This window comes from Pezoporus occidentalis, unplaced genomic scaffold, assembly GCF_034315485.1.
Source record: "Pezoporus occidentalis ecotype Australia unplaced genomic scaffold, CSIRO_AGI_Poc_V1 ctg2, whole genome shotgun sequence".
NCBI lineage: Eukaryota > Metazoa > Chordata > Aves > Psittaciformes > Psittacidae > Pezoporus > Pezoporus occidentalis.
Window position 1 is genome coordinate 8,511,835 of NW_026913855.1, and position 21,177 is coordinate 8,533,011.

At 43.2% G+C, this 21,177-nt stretch overlaps 1 protein-coding gene across 1 annotated transcript in view; it reads right to left on the minus strand.

Moving 5' to 3' along the window:
* BCL2 (BCL2 apoptosis regulator) overlaps positions 1-21,177 on the minus strand; it is a 98,112-nt gene that overhangs the window by 43,293 nt on the left and 33,642 nt on the right. The window lies entirely within an intron of this gene.

Consider the following 21,177-nt stretch of genomic DNA (forward strand, 5'->3'; position numbering starts at 1 on the left):
ACAGGCTTGGAAGGACAGGCTAATCCCTTGTCCTTGTAGCCAGTTCTAGGAACTTTCACATTTTTCTTGGCAAATACTCAAATGCAACATTGATGTCTTGCTCAGGGTAGCTTTAGTCAACACGATTTAAACTCACCTGCAGCGTGAATCGGGCAATTGTGTGGCCTTATTACTGCCAAAAAGTTATTTTAAAGAGTAATCCTTGCCGTTAACGAATTGACAACAGAGGCTTTGGCTTAGATATGCACCAGGAAGAGAGCATTTTCTTAGAAAAGCATAGTTCTCAGTAAATGATAAACCACAGAGCTGTGCACATTAAACCACAAAGCTATATTTATATAGAATTAAGGGTCTTAAATCCCACCTCCACCCCACCCCCTAGCTTCTGCCATCCAAAAGCAAGGATTTTCAGATGCACATCTAGCATTTTGACCCCCAGCACAACCTCCTGACCCACCCTATTAGGCATCCATGTTAACAGCCATGGGGAATACAAACTCTTTTTCCATATGACTGTTTAATTTAAGGCATCTGAAACGTCTCCACCACTTATTATTATTGATCTTCTGGGTTACACTGTTGACGAGAGGCCTTACCATGCCAGCTTCATAGTAAAGTAAGAGAGTAAGAGTCTCTCCCTCACAGAGCTCCAGTCCAAAGAGAGACCACAGAGACACCAGGAGTCAGAGGAAGCAAGTGCTCTGATCCCAAACACGTACAGGAGGAAATAAATCAGTCTCCAAAACAAGCAAGCATCCTGATTCAGAAACACTTTAAAACCACCCATGCTTAACCCTTTGTGAACTCCTCTGGCTCCTGCTCTCCTGGGCTATACAGGCAGGGCCACCTCAGGCTCACTTGGTTTTTCCAGTGGAGAAGCATGAGGAACCTTTACAGAATGCTGGTATCTGAAGTTAGGTCCACATGAGCTATGAGGTTACAAAAAGAATTTGGCAAAGCAGCTTCCGTCCCAGGGGCAGAGGAGGGCAAGGCTAGTGGAACGGGACAGCAAAACAACCCATGGAGATGTTTCCTACGCTTAATGCAACAAACTGCCAGAAATACTACTTTAGAGGGCTTCTCTTCCACTGTTTCAGACAGACAAGAAGAAACAGGAATAAATAGTGCTGCACCTGCACAGTGCAACCCAAATCTGCACTCCAAAGATGCAGACTGCCCTCAGGAAAGACTTGCGGGGCACATCCTGCAGTCCTCTGGGCTTAGGCATGCCTGTCCCCTTTCCAAGGAATCCAGTGGGGAGGAGGAAAAGGGCACATGGGTATTGTTGACAGCACAGCCTTCAACCATTGCTGAAGCATCTGCTTGAAGGTGGGAATCAGAAGGTAGAGGGACTTACCTAAGGCACTGTTAATATAATGTAGCATTACAAGAGCAACACACAACTTCCTAGGTAACTTGAAAGTCTTCTATTCAGTCTAGGTGTAATCCCGCTGTCATGCAGGATAGGTAACTGAAAGGAAAGAGCACTTTTCAATGAAGCATTTACTGGCAGGGCTTCTCAGGAGTTCATGGGCTGTATGTTACCATGAACAAGCCCCACTGTCAATCCAAGCTTACAAGGACTTTGTTTTCCAGATGACGAAGGGAAGTCTAATAAGACCTATCTGGCAGAAGAAGCTCAAGGTGACCACAGCCAGACAGTTTCTGGCCTTCACTGTTAGGTGCATCAGGATTCAGGAATAAACCCAGCAGAACTGAAAGCTGTCTCAGTACTCCAACAGTGAAAACCAAGATGGTCTTCACAGAGTAAGATGGCCATGGTTGTACCAAAGCCTTAGAGCGACTGATGAGATTTTCCCTGAATATATTTGCTATTTTGGGCAGAATTTGCTGTAAAATGACAACTGCCTGCATCATACTGTTACAGACTAATGCAGCATATCCAAATATCAGTGGAGTAGGGCCTTTGAAAAGCAGTAAGCAATAGAAAAATTAGTTTCCCAGCTCCCTGAGCCCTAGAGAGAACCAACTGGAACATGATCACAAAGGGTAACTGCTGGACTTGATGATGTTAAAGGTCTTTTCCAACCTAGTTGATTCGATGATTCTATGACAGAAATTAAAATGTGGCTGTAGGCAGGACAGGGGCTGTGTAAAAGCAGGATGTGCCAGCTCAGCCTGGCAGTTCATGGCCATGGGTAGAGACGGCTCAAGACACAGCACTGAAGAGCTCTGCAGTAGTTTATATCATAATCTAAATAGGCTCTGGGCACCGTGGAACCAGAAAGTTACCAGTTAACTACCCTCTTTGGCTTGAATTGGGCAAAGATTTCATACACCCCCCTGTGACCCCATAAGGCTGACAGCTCTGGAAGGGAAGTGGAAAGACTCTAGTGATGCCTAGGAAAAAAACAAAACCATTGAGTGACTCACTTTTCCATATCAAATGTGATTATTTTGCATCTGTAAAGATACTTAATCCCACAGAGACTCCTACATCAAGCTCACTCACTTCACAAAGCAAAATAGTGGTTTTCCTTCTCTTAAGACAACTGATTTGGTGGGGCACCTGTTATTAAGGAGAGTCAAAATACATGAAGCTGGGTTGAAGGTACAAACAACAAAGGTTGTGGCTTGGTCAAACAAGGTTGACCAAGCCAGAACACTACGTACTGCAATTTCCAGGCTGCTGAGGAAGGAGGCAAATATGAGTTAAAAGTACTCAAATGCCCCAGAATGGAAATACAAATAGAGTTCTGGTACCAATGAATTCTGTGCTAACAACACATTCACTGGCAGGGGGAGAGGAACATTTCTATCACATCTCAAAGGCAAGTGGGAAAGCAGCACTGAAAATGCTGGAAATATAAATACTCCTTCAATACCCTTTACTATATCTAAAGGGGTTTCTGTTTGGGGATAATTAACTTTCTGTCCCTCCAGGCACTGCCTTATGTAAGTGCTTTGAATAACAAGGAAAACAACAACTGAAGTAGTCACTCTGCTCTGTAAGCTCACCTGCCCCATTACTTTCTAATGGGAGACACTTTGGACAAGTTTTATTCCCTGATCTGCCCATGCATCTCTCACTGAAGTCATCATGAGCCTTGTTTATGCTTCTCCAAGACAAATTTCACCCATAACATTTAACTACTGTGAGCACGAAACAAATCCATCTTATTAGATATTGGGTGGCTGGAAAATTGCCTTAAGTATTTTTAGACAGCAACCTGAAGGACACTGCAGATCCCTGGGTTTACCATGGCTCAGGCTTAACTTATGAAGCAAGAGTCTTGCGAGAAGGACAAAAGCACACAGCTACTGCACATCTCATGATCAGTTCTTAAATGGAAAAACGGATCTTAAATGGAAAAATTGATGAGATACCTGAGCTCGGAATAAAACTGTTTCAGTCAAGGGTATACACAAACTGAGCAGGTCTTGAAATATTTCAAGGCAGTAAGATAACATGAAGGTACCACTCCAACATTTTTAGACAGCATGTATTACACAACTATAACTGTAAGAAGGAAAATAGTCTCCTCTTTTTTTTTTGGGGGGTGGGGGGTATGAATCTACTGAGCAAGGGAATCCTTGTTCCATTCATTTAAAACAAATCAGAAGGGGAAAAAATACCCACAAGAGACCATCAATTAAGAGGCGGGGAGAGGAAGAACAGAATCTCCCACTCATGGATGCAAAATAATGTGTTGGATAGAGCAAGGCACATGAGCAGTCTCAGATGAGGGAGCAACCAGTTGGTGTTTGCTACTGGGATTATCCAACACCCAAGATGAAAAGTTTAATTGCCAAATAAAATTTAGGTGGTGGGGGGTGTTCTAGTTTATGTCCCTAGACTAGCTGATGATGTACTCTTGGCATTTCTATAACCTCAGAAACCTACAGATATAAATTTAAAAGAGTGGCTTAGATCTGCAGAAACTTTAAATTATGAGTGCCTAGGGAAGTGAGGAATCCCTTTTTAAAGGAAAGGGATTAGGCAGAAGAAATGTGAAGAACTGTAAAAGGGAAAACATCAATGGAAGCATAGTGAAAGCCTTCCTGATGAGATCAGTTTAGCTACAGAAGGAGTAAAAACACTATCACTGGATGCATATAAAATTTTACTAGGGTGTCTTAGATGTCTTGAATCCTTACAGTCTTTTGGGGTTAGAGCTTCCTTTGTAACAGATGGGTAGGCATGAGGGAGCAAAGAGCTGGTTCCCAAACACTTCTATTACCAAAAAAGTTAAGGTGTAAGACAGCAGTAAAGCTTTTCACTCTTGAAAGAGGCGTACTGAACAAAATCTGCAATATCACATGCCTTTTCGGCAAACCATACCTGTTTTGCATGGAGTGGTGAAGGTAATTTTACCTCTTTGTTCCATACTAACAGATGGGAAGGCTGGGAGGAGAAAAGCTGCCCAGCTGTCTCAGGAAATTTTAGTGGCATCAGCTTATGTTTGGTTTGATTCCCCCTGATATCCCCAGCTCCAAATAATCCTTCCTTTACTGTGCCACTGGAGGTTTGAAGAAAATCACACCTCCCTGCAACTGCGGTAATCGAAAGGACCTTATTTGGATTCCTCCCCCCAGCTCCACTTTGCACAGAGAATACATGGCTTCAAGAGCATTCATGAAGGGATTTTTTTCCTCCTCTGGCTTAAACAGTGAATGGCAGAGCTCCGAGTCTGAATAAACAGTGTGGGTGGTGACTGCTCTGTGAGGCCCATGTAAAGGATGCAATCATTTTCTGACTCTGTTCAGCATTAAATCATGTGAAACTAGCTTGATTACCACACATAACATTGACTCTGTTACAGACTATAACATATCGTGTATCCTTCCCTAACTTTGCAGGGGAAAAAAATAACAATTAATTCTCCTAGCTTCAAGTGTTTAATTGTGTATAAAGTTCATTGACCTCACTAGTTGCTGTCAGATGATCTTGCTAAGGCCTGTGAAAAACATCCCAGGAATGCAGTGATGTGGGCAGAAACAAAGTGAGTTCATGCCACAAAATGCTTTAAATGGAACAAAATCAGCAACCATCCGGAGAGCCCGCACTGAAAACAGGACTTCGGAATAATCGCCGGTTTAACCTCACCTAAGCACAGGCAGTCCTTGAAAAGGGGCTATTATAAATCATAGCCTTTAAAAAAATAAATCCTTTAGGGATCCTGCATGTGACTACATGAAGTAATTTTGTTTACTGGGAAATCTCTGCAGCTGACTGGGAGTCAATGTTTTGGAATGACTGGAGAAACTGGGAAATGTAGGAGATAAGCTGGGAAGTAGGGAACCTGGTTTTGTGCCCTGTCCAGTTCCCATTAACTGTGACCATAGATAAGTCACTTTGCCACTGTGCAACTCAATTTATTCCTCAATAAAAATGGAAATAGGTCTGCTTATCTATATGCAGACACATGAAGCTTTTTTAGGCAGGGAGGCCACTGCTAACTGGAGGAATTATCAGGTTTAGCACATACATGAGTACTCATGCTGCATTGTTTTTAACATCTCTAAAATGCAGCTTCTGAGCCATACAGGAAATCTTTCCCTGAATGACCTCAAACAACCGTGGTATGCTGCCCATTTCATATGCTGTTACCAGATGAATAAAATCATCATGAATTCTGCTGGTAATGCCCATTAAAATATAAACTGCTCCCCTTGCATACTTTTCACAATTAACCTATGCAATTTCAGAGGGATGTCAAGAGCCCGATTTTCTAGGGAAGTGATGCATGAACCACTAATCAGATGGCAACTTTCATTAAGCCTTATACCTTAGCACAAGTTGAGAGTGTATCTGCCAAATCTCTGTTGGACTGCGAGGCCTCTGGGACAGAGACCGAGACTGCCCATGGGCATGGATGGCATTTTGAAGATGACCAGTCTGGCCTCAGGGTGATGCAGGCAGATAAGTCCCGTATCTCATCAGGGCTTGAAGCACTGCCATATAGCTCACCCTGCTTCTGGTGAAGCAGAGCCTGACCATGTCCATGAAGTGTGACCATGCAAGCATCATCACAGGGCACTTCTTCATAGGCATTTATTTCCCATCCTCTCCCATACTGCTGTCTCCACTCCTTTCCTCCTCTCCAAAGGTTGATGTACATGAGGAGGGAACACAGTGCTCGTAGACAGTAACAAGGTGATTGAAAGCTGGTCTGAAGTGATGACCTAGGAAATGGTCTTTCATCACATCCATGTTGCCTGACAGCATCTCTCAGTTTGCTGGGGGGCACTGTCACCCAAATCCTTTTCAATATACTTCTGAAATTTTGCGTTTCTGATGGCAGCTACAGCAGATAAGCTCCTGAACAAATAATTCTGGTGAGACCATTTTTCATTTGGCTATTTGGTTCATTTTGGTGACCATAACAGGCTTGGATTATAACTTCTACCGTCTGGAATTTAATCTTCTTCACAGACAGATAAAACCAGATAATAGCCATATTAAATTGTGGATTATGATTTCTCTTGGTATTAAGTTCTAAAGTCTTAACCCAGAAGGGTAAGGGATTAAGACAACCTATACTATTAAGTGTACTGGAAAAGATGTAGTTCATAATTTCTCATATCTATTTTTATCTACTTATTATCAATGATAATAATGGCCTTAATCTCTTAAGAAAAAACACCAATCAAACGCTAACCAAATCAAAGTGCATGCAGGAGAAGGGGGTTTAATTATTTTTTGCTTTCCTTTGCCCAGTTGCAAGTGTTTGGGTTGGAGGGAAGGGGGATGGAAGAGTGTGATGCAACTTCATGTTTATGGGAAAAATATTCGGAGGACAAGATATCTATGAAATCAATGGGTTCCAGACCTCAGCCAGCATTTCATGCTTTTCACAGATGGTGACATATTGGAATGTTTTCTCAAACAGCAAGAAGCTAAAATGGGGTTTCTGCAGCTGCAAATAGGTAAGAGAAGTCTAACCCAGTTCCTCAGAAAGCTACAAAATATCAAGTAATTTTAAGGTACTTTTGAAAAACTGTAATACACAGTGACATATGGTCCTTCTGCATTGTATTTTTGCTAATAACAGAGCAAAATACTCAAGCACTGATAATAAGAAATAGGCTTCTGAGCAACACCCACATGTTTAAAGGAACCACGAAGACTTGGTTTCAGTTCAATCATTTCCAAAAGTTCAAGATAAATAATCTGTAACAAAGGCCTTAATGTAAGTGCAACCCTATTTTATTACCCAGAAAACTATGCTCTATCAGAATAAACTGAGTGAGAATTCATGGGGTTTGTAACTTCAAAAAAACAGAGAAGATATTAAACTTGCCTTAGGGAAAATACACATATATATATTATATAGTATACAAAACCTAGGTGTTAAGACTTCCTCGTACCTGAAAATGCCATTCTCTTTTGCTAGGGCCTGAAAAATACACTAGTAACCCAAGAACAGCTGGTAAAACCAAATCAGCTTAGGAAATCGCCTGCATTTTGGTTCAGAAATTCCTGCCACATCACTCCCTTTCTTCAATTTTTATTTCAGGAAACCTAACGCATCCTGGAAGCAGGGGTTTTATCTGAAAAAATCATGTACTTCAGTCATGTTTGATACTAAATAGCACCTTAAATCCTATCCTCCCATCTCCTGTCTGCTGTTTAAATCCAAAATGATTTTAGCAGCCCAGTAGCTAAAATTTTGTGGGACTAGCAACCCCTGTGTTGAACCATCTGAATGCTGCATCGCTGGACTTTATGAAGAAGGGGGTTGTTATGTCTGAATAGTTCCTGACACAATGGACAGCTAAAGCATGTTGAAATTTGAATTAAGATGACAAGTATTATCTATATATACACGAATAAAGACTTTTATTTATATAAGCTTAGTAACCTCAGATAGTATAGAGCTAGAACATGGTTTGGATACTGTTGCAACAGTATAATCCTGGCATTCCCGTGGGATACAGCATGTGTTTCTATCCCTGGTGATTTATGAGCTATTGGACCTTAAAACTCTTGCTGCTTCTTTCCTCTAGCAACGTTTCACTGGCATGGTTCCAGTTCTGAATATAGCCAGTTCACAGCCTTTGACTATTAAGAATACGTGGTGCCTGTTCATTTCGAGGTGAGGGTCCACACAACCCTCTCCGCAAGGCCAACTGCGGGACTTGCGAGGTCTGGTACAACCCCACCAGGTTGAGCAGCACCGTCCTGCTTTACACTCTTTCAGTACCTCATCCATGATCCCACATCAATGGGGATCATGGATGAAGATTTAAAAGCAAACAAACAAATCTACCCCACATTTCCATTAAGACAAAAATGTGAAATTAACATAAAATGAAGGGAGATACTGCTGTCACTTCAAGGAGTGAGGATTAAAGGACTCCAGCCTCATCAGATAAGATGCTGGATTTTCTTGTCTAGCACTCTTGTTTTAACCCATTTTCCAGTTCTATATGAAATGAATTATGGCTAGATCTGCATAGCATTTAAGGACATAAATCTATCCTACAGTGTATTTGAATTTAAAATACACACAGCCTAATATCTTTCATGACTGAAAAAAAATGGAAGAGAAATCTCAGGGGAAACAGAGCAATTACCTATTTCAGTCAATGTGTGAAGATTAGTCAAATAAATGGGCTAACAGGCCCACCAGCTGGAAAAATTAAACTGAAAGCCTGCTTCTGAATATATGCATTATATCACCCTTAGCCAGAATGGCTTAATTATTCTTAAATATAGCAGGAATAAGAAATAGGAAAATCTTACAGCCCTTTTCTCTCACAATGGAGAAAGAGTCAAAACCCACCATTATAATTTTTATTACCTTTAGATAGATGGGTAGTCTTGTGGGTCATGTTAATCCGTTGCTTTTTATATAATCTATTTAGCCCTAGAATCTAAAGATATTTTTTTAGGTGCTTGTGAATTCTGTCACTCATCTGTCATCTGCTGGGTATGGAAATAGCATTGGGCCCATTTTGCAGATGGGGATAAATGCCGCTGCATCAGTGACGAAGCACAACCTCCGGCTGAGCCTTCACTGTCTGTTCCCTGCTTGGACTATCAAGCCCCTCAGAGAAGTGAAGAAATGTAGGGCGAGATGTATTTTACCTAGCTTGAGTTGTCTTAAAACTGCAAGTCTAGACAGAGTTGATCGCGTTGATTTTTTCCCTGGATGAATCATCTCACTTCACCCTACTTATTTTAGGACAAAACGAATCACCTTCTGAAAGTATCTGTCTGCTGGATACCTAATTTTAAGTTATCATCTCAACTCCAGCCCATGCAGAAAAAGACAATCATCTCCAACTACTAAATAGTTAACAAACTCTATAACGAATCTATCTAGGGCCAGTAACATAAGTGTTTTATACAGTATCCTTTGACAGTAATTACAAAAACACTGGATTCTTAATTTTCATAAACTCAACCATTTCTCTTCACATAAAAAAACCAAACAAGCAAGCTACTATGTTTCAGAAAACATGTGAAGAAATCATTACGTTGTCAGGCACACTACACAACTGAAATAAAGTCAGGATGGTGAGGAAGAGAATACACTTACTCAAACTTTGCAGCAAACATGCCTTTTTCTGTAGTTCTGGCTTTATACATATGATTGAGGAGAGGCTAAGTTTACATTTGTGTTTTCTCTCCAGTCAGCTGCTAGACGGTTCCTCCTTGAAAATGTGCTGTCATGAGACCCAATTTTGCCTCAAACAACAGAGAGCTCCTGGCTCAACCCCACTTTGATGTTACAGCTGGACCCAAATCTCTGCTGCCCAAATAAACCTGAGTCTGTTGCTCATTCTGCTCTTGGCTTCCAGTCCCAAAGAAGATGGTGGAGCTCAGTACAGATCTAGCTGCAGGAATTAATGGCGTTAGGATGACAGAGATGACAGAGAGTTTCCCCTCTTGGGAAAACTCCACAGTGAATTCCCACGTGAGAGCCAAACCCCATCCAAGCCACCAGCTTAAAAATAACACATTGGGTTTCGGAAAAAATGTAATTCTGGGGGCTTTGTGTAGCCTCTATTTCTGACCCTTTAAGGTTGCACTGGTGTTGAGTTTTCAGAGGACTCCTCCACAATGGAGAAACTTCTCTGCAACCAACTCCAGAAGTGGAGGCCTTAACAGCATCAGAGTGAGACTCAGCCCCGCAAGATTTGGCAATGCTGCCAGTGTACGTGGCAGCCCAAAAGGCCTCCGAAACCCAAGAGGCCCATGTGAGCAGAGCTACAGACAGACAAAAGGCATCTACTCTCCCACAGTGACAAGTGACTTTGAGATAGCAAACAGCATTTACAAAAGCAAGTCAACAGATAGACTGCCTCAAATTCAAACTCATGAGTATTTCATGACTGATTTCACCCTTATGAGTAATCCCCAGAGTAAAAGATTCTCCCTGTTTCATGCCAAACCACTACCAACGGGTTTTAGGGAGGTTCTGTGGAGCTTGGGGATTTTTCTTCAAGTGTTTTAAAGACTACATGATGAAAAAATGATGACTAAAACTGAAAGCTTGGGCATTCTGGCACCATATGCTGCTGCTTTGCCATAGAAAACTTCAGGGTTTTAGAGTTAGCAACTGGGAAATGATGACCTCCTGCCCATGAAGGTTGCGTTTAGCACTCTCCCACTACTACACCATTAGATCTTTGATTTCATAGGCAGAAGGAACAGAAGTTTTGAGGTTTTTTTTCTTAAATCTATATCCCTAAAAAGTATCTTTCAAAGCGTCTCAGCAGAACTGGATTTAGTAGATGCACAGAGATCACAGGACTTCTCCCACAGTGCCAAAGCGTTCTTCTCAGCATGTCCATTCCAATGCCAGGTTTGTGAACTATGCCACAACAGTTAGAAAAACTGGCAGTAAGCACAAGCTATTGCTAAAGAAGTTATTCATCTAAAAAAACCAACAAAACAGCAAGGAGTGTTATAAGCTCAAAAATATTGTAGCACAAATTCTACTAAGATATGTATGTAAGTAAAAAGTGAATAAAGGGTAGTAAAACTGAAGGCACTTTCCCTGTTCTGGGTGACAAGATTATTTGGGATTAACTTCTGTATTGGATGGATGACTCTGAGTACACTGTGGGTAAGAAGGAAATAATACACATTTTTGTGGCTACAAACACTAAACCAAAAAACTAAACTGTCTGGCTTTATATTGATAAAACACAGAGTTGGGAAAACACTGCTGAAGTTTTCTTGGTACAGACCATGGTACTAATCTTGTCTCTTTCTGAGTTTCTTTATCTCATGCTTTATCTTCCCTTTGCTTTCTACTTTTTCCCCCTTTTTCCTTTTCTTCCCCTCCTTCTGACCCCCTCAGTGTTCAGTTTCTTACTGCCTCAGGTAGAGCAAAGTCAGTTAGTAAGGAAATCCTGATGCAATCATGATGCTTCCCTGCCACTCTTCAATGCTCACTAAGGATACAGAACCATAATGAATGATATCATTATTACTAAATAATTTCTTCCCCTTTTGTTTCATTTTTAAAACAACGCTTCCTTTTTTCGGTACAGCACACAGAGGGCACAAGAACATCTACAGCTGGTCTCTGGACATCCTCTTTTTTTTTGGCACTGCTCAGGATGCAGCAGTGGCACTCTATGAGGCCACCTCGGAGGCATAGGATGCTGAGGGGTACACCAGTGGGGCAGCCCACCACCCTTCTGTGCCCCATTGGTACTGTCCCCTCTGGTGGGACACTGGCCATTGAGATGAGTGGCTGCTTCCTGAAGATACTTGAGATGATGGACTGGCTCCCTCTGTACCCACGGGGGGAGTGGGAACCCAGCTTTGCTTCCAGCAGTGTGCTTCTGCACTCAAAAGGAGGGCAGTGATGGCCTGACCCCAGGAGGTAGATAGAGATGGGGGTTACCACACTTCCCTGGGACATTCAGCAAATAACCCAGACCTAAATATCCCAGACCTTAGGGGGAGCTGTGGGTGGAGAGGGTCAGATCAGTCCCAGATTTGAAAAAGCAGGTCCTAACATCTCTCCATTTGCCCCCTGCATTCAAGCTGTAACCACACTAAGGTCATCAAGATAAAGTAAGAGAGATATACGCACTGTGTTTGCTGCTTCCCCACTGACACTCTCCTATGGCTTCCGTACTCATTTCCATCTGTGCAAAGTGCATGTAAAACAACTTAACCCATTGCCAGCCAGATATTGAACCACGGGATTTGAATTGTTCTCAGTCCCTTAGGTACATAAAAGCAGCCGCGTCTGCGCTTCAGGAGGCAGCTGAATCGCAGCCTTTGTGTGCTGGGTGCAGAGGAAACGGAGCCTGGTTGTGAGCATGTGCCAGCCCTGCTGGGTAAGATCTAGCATTGTCTGCCTAACGAAGTGTCGACATTTCTACCAAGCATACTGAGTAAATTTTCAATGATATATTCAGGCTGTACATAGTAAAATGAACAAGTCTAAACTTCATAAAAGCAGGAAAGCCTACAATCAAAACATAACAGAAAGACCTGGATTTCCCAGACTTGGCAAACAGCAGAGAGGGCAAAACTTTCAGAGCATCCTTAAATGCAGACATTTAGAGCATCCTCAGCTACAGCACCCAGCACCTATGGAAAGGCACCAGGATGGGTGTGAAGGATGCTCTGCGCTGCAGGACATCACCCAGGGGAAGCTCAAGGGGGATGAGATGGGCAGTCAGACAGTTTTGAACATAGCAGCTCTATGCAAAACAGTCTTCGCAGTGTCTGTTTCCATTGGTCATACACATCTCCCTGTTACAGAGCTGTGAGTGGCACCGTTCACACATCCCATGGCAAAATAGAAGCAGAGAAGCCTTACAACACAGCAGTAATTCCAGTATACATCTTCCAGAGAAAGAGAAGAAAATAACTTGCAGTCTGCTATGTGAAAAGGTCTTTCAGTAAAGTTTTTCCAGCTACAGTGAGATACATAAAACTATATATTTACAGTTAAGACACCAGGGAGATAATCTATGTACACATACTTCCAAAGTACTCTTGGACAAGAACTGGAATTTTCCCCTGCAAGTAGCATAACAACTAAATATTTAAATGGTTAGAAGGCCAAATGATTGCAAACAAGTCAGTAACAGCCATATGTCTCTCAGTTCCTGATATCACCCACTAGGAATAGCTCTAAAATAGGGCCCAAGTAAGCCCAAAATTAGTCCTTAAAACTGAGCATCATCATCGTAATAATAACAACAACTAATAAACAGCTATATGGAGTAGAAATATGTATACCTCCCTTGGAAAATCTACAAAAAGCCAAGGGCAGTGCTTTAGAGAGCTCACTGTTTTTTCATGTACCAATCACCAAACACTTCTCCAATAAACTAACTGACGCTTGATGGAGTTTGGACTAATTAAACAGTCGTCTGTCAGACAGACTCATAGAAGAGCCTTATATGGGTACCCAGCATCTCGGCAAATGCGCAGAGTTCTGCCTATTCAACCACTGATGCTGTGCCTGTAGACAATTTGTGGTCTCTGGTGCCATACCAAGCCCACACTTCATGATGACCAACTGGGATGATTAGGAACAGCCAGTGATGTTTCGTGGTGAAAGGCTGCTCTCCTCTTCAGTGCGGGAGGGAGATGGGTGCAAAGGGCATGGAGACGGAACACCATGTGAAGGAAGAAGCGAAGCACTACAGATGTCCCGCCAGGACAATGCCGCAGTGTTCTTGCTATATCCCGGCAAAGAGGAACACAAGCACAAGCGCAAACGGGGTTTGTGTGCATTCAATGAAATTGTTTTTGTATACAAAGAGGATTTCAGCTGCTGTGAGGCAGATGGAAGGTGCTTTTGGTTGCGCTGAAATGTCTGGTACTGCCTGTGTTTAGAAGCATGCGTGGGGCATGAGCAAAATACACTACTGTGCAATATAAGTTGTCTGGTAAAAATTAATTCAGTGCAGAGCTATCTGAACTACAGGAAAAGAAACTACAGGAAAAACCTTACTCTGCTGCTCTGCTCTTTCCTTTCGCCTGGAGGAAAGAGAACTGCTCACACTGTTGGTCATGAACCCAGGCAGCTCAAAGGAAGCATGAGGGCACAGCAAGTCTCAGAGAGCAGCAACAACCACAAGAAACTTTTTCAGAGGAGAGTGAACAGGGAGCAGCTACAAATGGGGAGCCTTTACCTTTGGAAGGGCACCATTCACCTCCTTTAGTCACTGGCAGCAGCTCTGTTCTCTGGACAGGGTGTGACGTGGGCACCTCCAGCCAATGACTACAGCTCACCCACCCTCTGCTCTCCTCTCCCCTAGGAGCTGAGCTGCTTCTGCATGCCTTTCAGGGTGCCATGGAAACAGGTGAGCCAAAAGGGAGTCCCACTTCCCAAAAGTTTGAAAAACTCTTTACTAGACCAGCTAGTTCATCCTACTAGGGTGATTGCATGGCTTAAATATCTGGTTTGCTAAGCTCTTTAATTGGACAAGTGTTTTTCTGTTGAAATTTGCAGGCCTCCGTAGATCATTTACCCTCCAGTACACCACGGCTGTTAAAAATCTTTCTCCCAGCCCGGTTTTGTATGGTGCTAATGTCAATCCATATCAAAGTCCACAGGAATTCTACACATGTGAATCCAAGTTTAAGCAAGTGGAAAAAAAAAAAAAAGGGCTCAGATTTTTATTACGTGAATTTTATTGGAACATTCCCTTCATGTCCCTACATACAGAAGAGCGTCTGGATTCAGTTACAGCTGCATTTACTCCCACACATCTGGTCCCTTATTGTTATAGTTACCTTTTCTCAGGGGATTTAAGAAACTAGCCCCCCAGAAAAAAGCCCTTCACCTTTAGGTCCATGATGATGAAGATCAAAAAGCTTCAGCATTCCTGCACTGTGACATGAATTATGCTTTGAAGCTGTTTAAAAATTGCTCTTCTAATTCAAATGCTGCTGTTCGACCACTGGGTTTCCAACACCGGTGTGCAGCAGGGCTGGTGCCCTTCCTCTCTGTGTAGGGGTAAATCTTTAGTTTATAACACAAAACCTGTCTGTGAGTGGCATTTCAGTGGAAGAGATGTAAGGCAAGGCATAGCCAATCTCCCCAGCAACAAATGTAGGGCTTTCAAGACCAGATCTTATCATGGTCTCACTGCAGAGACAAATCCTGTTCTGGCTGAGGGCAGGAGGAAAGTTCTGGTTTATTTCAGGGCTAACAAGGGTGAGCACTAAATACATATGTTGATGAACCTCCATGCAGGAAGGCAGACCAAAGGTGCCAGTGCTGTCAGGGATGAAGTACTGCAGCAGCACACCTAAACATACACACTGCCAGGGAGGGAGTTTGGGCAAAGGGGGTAGATAGAAGGAACCACTGAGCTCTTGAAGTGACTACAACTGAGATGGCTATTACTGACATGAACAAAAAATCAGAGTCCATTTCGGATTGCTGTCATTAGCTGGAGAAGGAAGACAGTGCGTATCTGGGGTTGGAGCATGACCTGATTCAAAGACAGATGCTGTCTGCATTTTCTACGCAGGAAAACATGAGTTAGGTTCCAGAAGCTGTCATTTTTCAGGGAGACAGTTTAAAGCGATTTGATTTTAAGTACAGATGGACATGATTTGGAAGAACCAAACTGACGTATTAAGAAATGTGTGCATGGCAGGGATAAAGGTTAAGATAAGGGAGGCATAGCTTATCTGAACTATCTCCTAATAACCTCACTAGTGAGCTGACATGACTGGGACCTGAAATGACGTGGGCAGACAGTGGTGCAGGCTGCAAGGCTGCCCTTCCCCTGGCCAACATGCTGACTGCCCTGGGAAGATGCTAGTTAGTCTCGACAGCAATGTGCGCATTATCCTCCCAACCATACAGTAGCAGCCCTATCTGAGACCTGTAAATAAGGAGAAACAGCATATTCTTCAGCTTGTAAATTAATTTAATTCCTGGAGTGCACTTACAGAGTAATGCCTGAGGCTTAAAGGCAAAATGGAGCTAGAGACAGCACATTAGTCTCTGGAGAGACATACCAGCTGTTTCATGTCCTGATGGGGGTAGGGTGGAAAACAGTTGTATACAGTCTGCACCATCCACTTGAAATGAGAATATTTTCTCCTTACTTTTCCAGACTATTTAAAAATCATATACCTGAATAAATATAGGAAATTAGCAACTCCACAGAGACGCATTAAGTCCAAATCCTGTGGTATACCTCTGAAGTGATGAAGTAGAAACAGCAGCCTCCTCCTCCTATAGAGCATTCCCAAGAAATAATGATGCTTTTCCAAAGAAGAAACAAATTAAAAGGGAAACTAAACTGCAGATTTAATTTCAATAGTAGTACACCCTGTAAATAAGCCTGTAAATAAGCCAATCTCACCATCTAAATCAGGCATCAACAGAGAATTAATTTAACCTCAGGAAAATCTTAAGCTTTGAGAAAAGGGTAGATGAATGTTCCCCTTTCAAATATGAATCCATAATCAAACCCCTCAAAAGCAAAGATGGTTAGCAGCTGACAGCTGGCAAATTCGTTTTAATAAATATGTAAAGGGTTTTCATCCCACTGAAGGGGCAAAGTTGGCCTCAAAGTTGAGATCTAAATGCTTCTAAATTTTATGGAGGTCTAAATTTATATTCAGATATTGTAACTAGCCCACATCTTTTTAACAAGCTATATCAAGAAGCTGCATGCAGATACCTTATCATCTTGAGACACCTCAGATGCAAAGTTCTTCTCTAGATCCCAAGCCTCAGTTTCCATGAGAAATCCCCTTCCAAAAGCTTAATGCAAGTGCTAGGAGTTTCTGTTTTGGCATCCTCATTTCTGCCTCCCAATGAGCAGTGGTTTGCACAGTACTGAGTCAGAATATCATGTCTCCAGCTCAGCTTGAATCAGGCAGGTAAGGCACAATGCAGCTGATCGCTTGGAGCACATAATTATAGCATCCATGAGCTGCTCAGAGGATGCTGGCACTGACAAAGTGGGAAAGGCTAAAAGCATCATATTAAAATGTCATAAAACATTCATTTTGCATGATTAGAGAAACCGGTAATTAGCATTTTTCTTTTAGAGCTTGACTTTTTATTCCAGCTACTCTAATCCAACTTCTTTCTATGGCAATTATTGCCAGGAAAGCAGAATTTGCCATTCTTTTCATGTCCACTTTAAAACCTGCTCTGCAATCTGTCAGCTACACAGGTCTCATATGCAGTATTTGAAGATAAGTGAGGGTTTTCTTCCCCTTAGTCAAATTACATTCACAATAAGCTTCAATTGCTAAACACAGATTTGGGGGAATATGTCCATACTTTATTATATGAACATGTTTCTTCTCTGATAGTCTAGATTTATCTTGCCAAGGCTGTAGCTATGTGTAAAAGGAGTGACCCCAGGAGTGCATATGTCAAGCTGAATTAAGGAAAAGAAAAAAAAACAAAACCAAAAGCAGAGCCATATCTAAACTTCCTAAGAATAATAGGATGTTGATTAAATTGTTAGAAAGTTAAATAAACAAAAGATTTTTTTTTAACTGTCTTTTGAATGCCTCAGACTTTCACTTGCCCTGGCTGCGTCTGAAGGTAAGGAGGACAAACAGCCCATTGCTAGATTGCATGCAGATTCAGGAGGCAGTGCTCTGCCAAAGCTTTCTGAGCAACATTGGGTAAGTCACTGAAGCCTGGGGCATTTTGACATCTCGTTTCCATCAGACTAATTGAGTTGTTGTAGGACTAAATAGAGGACAGAGCTGGAGAATTCTGCAGCAGAAGGGCAAGCTAATGTCTGCTTCGATGGGTGAGGCAAGCAGCCATGTTGCTCTAGCAAAGACCTGTGCATGGGTGATGGACAGGCCTCTTTGAAAGCAAACACCAGCACCACCCTGCTAGGAGCATGACTAGAAAACCTGTGTTGGGAATCACTAAGAAACAAGCCAATGAAGGGCCCATGCTGACCAAGAGAAAAAGACAAAAGCCATTAGGTATCCCCAAATCTGGTGGCTGCTTCTCTCCATCAGAGGGTCACACGCTACTCGGTGCAGACTGGGGTAACATTGTCATGTTCAGTGCCTACCTGCCTCTGAAGGTTTTTCACCTGGATATCACTTTCACCTGGCTTTAGGAGAACAATCCATGTTCGTCATTTGCAAAAGGTTTGCCACCTTTCACTTCCCTGAGGAAACAATGCAAACCCTAAAAGCTCTTAATCCAACAGAGAAAGATCTCCTTGGTACTTAAGCTAATTTTTTGCCTTTTCAATGGCCTTCTGCCCCTGTGAGCTCTTGCCATCAGGACTCACTACACTGGTTGTATTTGCCAACAGTCAGCCACTCCAGCTGCCCATGGGCTGAACTGCCTCCATGCTGCTGGAAAACCATGCAGCTGCATGAGCATGGCACCATACTCTACCCACTGTCTCCAGCTTCCCAGCATGTTACCTTGGGGAAAGCCTCACGCTCACCCATGCATATAGATTTTGACTGGATTCTCTTGACCTTCAAACTGCCTTTGGTGGGTTAAGTGGGGATTGTCTGCATTCCCCTAACATGACCCATAGCTACTTAGAAAAACAATAGGCATCTTTCCTCATACATCCCTTTCTAACACTCCCCCCACTAACCTGCTTTTGTTCTTTCCCAAACCCCTGCAGAGCTATCAATCTCTTTCTGACAAAAAGTGTCAATTTTCCCAACTACAGCAAAGCCGTGCAAAAATGCAATAGCTTTTCTTGGCTTATTAAAATTTTCAGAGAAGTAACGCCATTTTCTCTCTATTGTATGATTTACAAGTTGGTTTTTCATTTTACATTAGATACCATGGGCAGACATTAAATAGCTAAACAGAGATACTCTTATTTCCCTAAACCGATGCTTTAGATATTTCAAGTTTTAATCACCTTTCTGGTGCCACTTAAATTCCTGATAAAGAGAGTAATTAATAAATGCTCTTCTTTGATATCATAGAATCATAGAACAGTTAGGGCTGGAAAGGACCTTAAGATCATCTAGTTCCAACCTCCCTACCATGGGCAGGGACACCTCACAATAAACCATGCCACCCTAGGCTCTGTCCAACCTGGCCTTGAACACTGCCAGGGATGGAGCATTCACAACCTCCCTGGGCAACCCATTCCAGTGCCTCACCACCCTCATAGTAAACAACTTCTTCCTTATATCCAGCCTAAACCTCCCCTGTTTAAGTTTTAACCCATTACCCCTTGTCCTATCACTACAGTCCCTAATGAACAGTCCATCCCCAGCATCCCTATAACCCCCCTTCAGATACTAGAAGGCTGCTATGAGGTCTCCACGCAGCCTTCTCTTCTCCAGGCTGAACAGCCCCAACTTCCTCAGCCTGCCTTCATATGGGAGGTGCTCCAGTCCCCTGATCGTCCTCGTGGCCCTTCTCTGGACTTGTTCCAACAGTTCCATGTCCTTTTTATGTTGAGGACACCAGAACTGCACACAATACTCCAGGTGAGGTCTCACAAGAGCAGAGTAGAGGGGCAGGATCTCCTCCTTTGACCTGCTGGTCACGCTCCTTTTGACGCAGCCCAGGATACGGTTGGCTTTCTGGGCTGCAAGCGCACACTGCCTGCTCATGTTCATTTTCTCATCAACCAATACCCCCAAGTCCCTCTCCTCAGGGCTGCTCTCAATCTCGTCTCTGCCCAACCTGTAGCTGTGCCTGGGATTGCTCCAACCCGGGTGTAGGACCTTGCACTTGGCATGGTTAAACTTCATGAGGTTGGCATCAGCCCACCTCACAAGCGTGTTGAGGTCCCTCTGGATGGCATTCCTTCCCTCCAGAGTATCAACCGAACCACACAGCTTGGTGTCATTGGCAAACTTGCTGAGGGCACACTCAATCCCACTGTCCAAGTTAGGGACAAAGATGTTGAACAAGACCAGTCCCAACACCGATCCCTGAGGGACACCACTCGTTACCGGTCTCCAGCCGGACATTTAGCCATTGACCACAACTCTTTGCATGCGGCCATCCAGCCAGTTCTTTATCCACCCAGTGGTCCATCCATCAAATTGATGTCTCTCCAATTCAGAGACAAGGATGTCGTGTGGGACAGTGCTGAACGCTTTGCACAAGTCCAGGCAGACGACATCAATTGCTCTACCCCTGTCCATCAGTTCCATAGCCCCATCATAGAAGGCCACCAAATTGGTCAGGCAGGATTTCCCCTTAGTGAAGCCATGCTGGCTGTCACCAAGCACCTTGTTGTTTTTCATGTGCCTTAGCATGCCTTCCAGGAGAATCTGCACCAAGATTTTGCCAGGCACAGAGGTGAGACTGACTGGTCTGTAATTCCCCGGCTCATTCATTTTCCCCTTCTTGAAAATGGGGGTTATATTTCACTTTTCCAGTCATTGGGAACTTCACCTGACTGCCATGAGTTTTTCAAATATGATGAACAGTGGCTTAGCAACTTCATTTGCCAGCTCCTTCAGGACCCACGGATGGATTTCATCGGGACCCATGGATTTGTGTACGTTCAGGTTCTTAAGATGGTCTCAAACCAGATCCTCTCCTACAGTGGGCCTACGGTCTTCATTCTCACAGTCCCTGTGTCTGCCTTCCAAGACTTGAGTGGCGTGGTCAAAACATTTGCCAGGGAAGACCGAAGTCATTCAGAACCTCAAAAGGCAAAGAAGTCATTCAGAACCTCAGCCTTCTCCAAATCCATGGTAGCCAGTTCTTCTGATAGCTTCCAGAGGGCGCCTACGTTGTCCCTAGTCTGTCTTTTATTTGCTACACACCTATAGAATCCCTTCCTGTTATCCTTAACATCCCTAGCCAAGTTTAACTCTAACTGGGCCTTGGCTTTCCTAACCTGGTCCCTAGCTTCCTGGACAACATCCCTGTATTCTTTCCATGCCACGTGTCCTTGCTTCCACCTTTTTATAAGCCTCTTTTTTCCTTCAAATTTTCCTCAGGAGCTCCTTATCCATCCAAGGAGGTCTCCTGGCCCTCCTGCCACACTTCCTTCTGGTTGGGATGCAACACTCCTGAGCTTGTAGCAGGTGATCCTTGAATATCAACCAACAGTCTTGGGCCCCTCTGCCCTCTAGGGCTGTATCCCATGGAACCTTCCTAAGCAGGTTCCTGAAGAGACCAAAGTCTGCTCTCCTGAAGTCCAGGGCAGTGAGCTTGCTGCACGCTCTTCTCACTGTCCTGAAGATCTTGAATTCCACCATCTCATGATCGCTGCATCCAAGGCTGCCCTGAAGAGTCACATTTCCAACCAGCCCTTCCCTGTTGGTGA